General features: G+C 35.1%; 1 long non-coding RNA gene across 1 annotated transcript in view; it reads right to left on the bottom strand.

The window, feature by feature from the left end:
• Positions 1-210: 210 nt before the first annotated feature.
• LOC118764181 overlaps positions 211-3,158 on the bottom strand; it is a 25,402-nt gene continuing 22,454 nt past the window's right edge. Inside the window, exon 3 of the long non-coding RNA XR_004999965.1 lies at positions 211-221. This is a non-coding gene — a long non-coding RNA (uncharacterized LOC118764181). The remainder of the gene's footprint in view (positions 222-3,158) is intronic.

Raw genomic sequence — 3,158 nt, 5'->3', positions numbered from 1 at the left:
TGTGTAACGTATTATTCCTTTCGTTATCTATTCTGAATTATATTACTTCTATTATATCATCCATTATGTATAATTCATTATTTTGGACATTATCAAATGTACAAAATATAGTAAATATACAATATATGTTGCCGTAATGTAAGGTTAATTTATTTATTGAAAAGTGACATTTCTCTCTGCCGATAGCCGAGAGTCACATTTTACAAGCAACATCCACATATCTATCTATGCGCTGCAAATTTTTGTAAAAGTCTCTTCACTTACCATTTTCAGATCTGCTTGACGGAGATTAATTCTATAAATGTTTCCCGAACGCAGCATAGCAAACGAGTTTGCTATTATAGTTTATTATTAAGCTATCATCAAAGTATTCTTACAGTGTGTTTGTTTGTGTGTTGACCATCGATAAAAATCATAGTTTATTTCTTTAAGATTTGAACGCCCATGCATGCATTTAAGGACAAATGAAAATAATACAGTGCAAAAAAAATGGAGAAAAAAAACATAGCATTAAAAATGTTATCCAAATGTACTTTTGCACTTTGTGAATCATTGTATCTTATTTCAAACTTATTTCTCGCTTCATCATCTTTTCATGGGATTTGTCTTCAGGCCACAAAAATTCCGCTTGTTATTAACCATTAAACTTTGCTACATTGAATCCTATATTTCCGAACTAACAAAGCCAAAGGCTTAAACCATTGTTGTTCTGGCATGGCGTATATTCAACGCAAGAGTAAATTATTTGTACCCTAATGCTAGCTGCTTGTTGGAATGGTTAACGCATTTTATTTGCATTATCCTCTTCAACTGAATATGTGTAGTCACCTAAACACTGCTGTTTCCATCTATCCAAGTGTAACTAAGTATCATGACGAAGTAAAATTCACAAATGGAAGAATGAAGAACGCATGAAATAAACTGTATCTTGCATGTATTTAAATGATAAGATCAGATTTGATCTTTGTGTTTGAAATATTCATAGATAAATCAGAGCTTTGTATTTTCGTCTTAACCATCAAATACCGCTAGGACTTCAATCATGCTACTCCCTCTAAAATACGGGAGGCATAAAAGTCATCTAAAACACCTTATTGATTATATCGAATTTTGTACAAATGCTCGCCTCCCAAAACATTATCAGCAAAAATTCATGTCAATATTTCAACCACAACTATAAGCTTAATAAAATACTAATTAAAATTGCATTAATTACAAAGCATCTCCCTCGATTCTAGTTGAGTAGTTTTACACAAAAGTGTATATCATACAGATACGTAGGCTCCTATACTCCTTTAAAATTACTCTTCGACATTGCACATACACACTGCTTCTTTTGTTATAATTCTATTCCACATTTAATGCATCTATCCTGGTTTATCACAGGTGTTTGGTTTTAAAGATCACAGTGTTAACTGAAGTAAGCGATAAATAAGTAATAAATCATAGGGAAAATAGGTTTCGCTCCGAGACCCCACGCTGTTGTAAGCATTGTGGTTGGTCGGTGAACTGTGCTTTTCGATCCAAGCACAATTTTCGACTGATTGCCCACCCGTGTTATCAAAGGTGAATTCACGGAAAGCGTAACACAGCTCACTATTTAGCATACAGTTTTATCTTGGATCAGGATGAATGATTCCGTGATAAACGGATAAATGTAATACATTTTAATACAATTTTCATTACTTAAGCATTGATTTACACAATCTCATTCTTACTCCCTTACTGTCATTTGGTCCCCCCGCCTCTCTCTCTCGGTTTACCTTGAATTCATCACAGGAAGGGAAATTACACGGTGGTAAAATTATCTAGTCTTTTCATCACCTTCTAATTTCATCGTCTTGCTAAATTCAGTGTCGATAAACTCATCGCTATGTTTTCTATCCGCAGAGTAAAAACAGAGTAAAAACGCCGCCGCCGTGGGGATCTCATTCTCGGCCACAACATCATAAGCGGAAAGTGTAACCTCTCGAAAGAGCTGTTCTTCACTCCTGCTCCAGAGCGTCGGCTGCGGGGTCACTCCGAAAAGCTCTACCTGCGACGATTTCATCTCAATCGAAGGAGAGGAGCTTTCTCCGTCCGGGTTGCGGATCCGTGGAACAAGCTGCCAGACGAGATGGTGAAGATGCCGACGACCGCTTTGTTCAAAGCCTCCCTTGACCTCAAGTGGCCTGAACTCTTTACATGAACACCACCCTGTACTTAACTCCATGTCCCCCTACATGGCCTTGCTATTTGCGTTTGAGCCAAATTAACTAACTAACTAACTAACTAACATGGCTAAATAACTACTTAAAGCTGACTAAATCCAACGTATTTCCTTCACAAGGGGAATTTACTTCAAAGCCAGGAAATTCCATCCTTCAAACAGAAAATTTTGAGAAATGTTTTAAAAGACGAGAAATCAGAAAACGATGTGACGTTTGAACAGTTTATCACCAAAGTAAACATTTCCGCATCCAAAACAGAAAGATAATGCAACGAGAATTCAACACAACATCATCTATACTATATATATATATATATATTTATATATATTTTCAAAATGATATTTTTGTCTTGGAATGTTTTTCTCATTGTTCACAAAAGGTGACATATTTATTTACTGCGACACTATTATTGTCATTATTATTGCCTCATTTGATCGAATTAACGATAATGAATTAAGGCAACAGTGTTATATTGCTGTAGTAATCAGGGTGAATAAATATGTAGTTTATTGTCATGCACATAGAAAATAAAAATTATTCCAGGTTTATTTGGAAACTAGCAGTATAGCCCAGCGTTGCTCGGGTTTGTATTCTTTTCGACCCTTTAGAATTGGAATTTTTGAAAAGAAGAAATGTTGTATTATGTAGCTTGTTATTCTCTTTAAGTGAACATTTTTCTTGTTGAAATACACCGAAAAATGGCGACACAACAGTAAAAAAATCGTAAAAAATAGGGATTTTCATAGAAAAAACCCCACCTTTTTTATGTAAATAATTTTTGGTGTTAACATGGTCCGATTTGAAATTTTTCTTCTACGAAAGGAAGAGCAAGCCTTCTTCTATCATACTCTCAATTTTGGTCAACTTGCACCTCAGGGTCTCGGAAGAGATAGTGTTAGTTAAAGGCTACCAAACCTGCCATACACGGACAACTTCAGCTTTATATAT

The sequence above is a fragment of the Octopus sinensis genome, linkage group LG7 (genome assembly GCF_006345805.1).
Source record: "Octopus sinensis linkage group LG7, ASM634580v1, whole genome shotgun sequence".
Taxonomy (NCBI): domain Eukaryota; kingdom Metazoa; phylum Mollusca; class Cephalopoda; order Octopoda; family Octopodidae; genus Octopus; species Octopus sinensis.
This window is presented reverse-complemented; position numbering and strand designations above follow the sequence as displayed.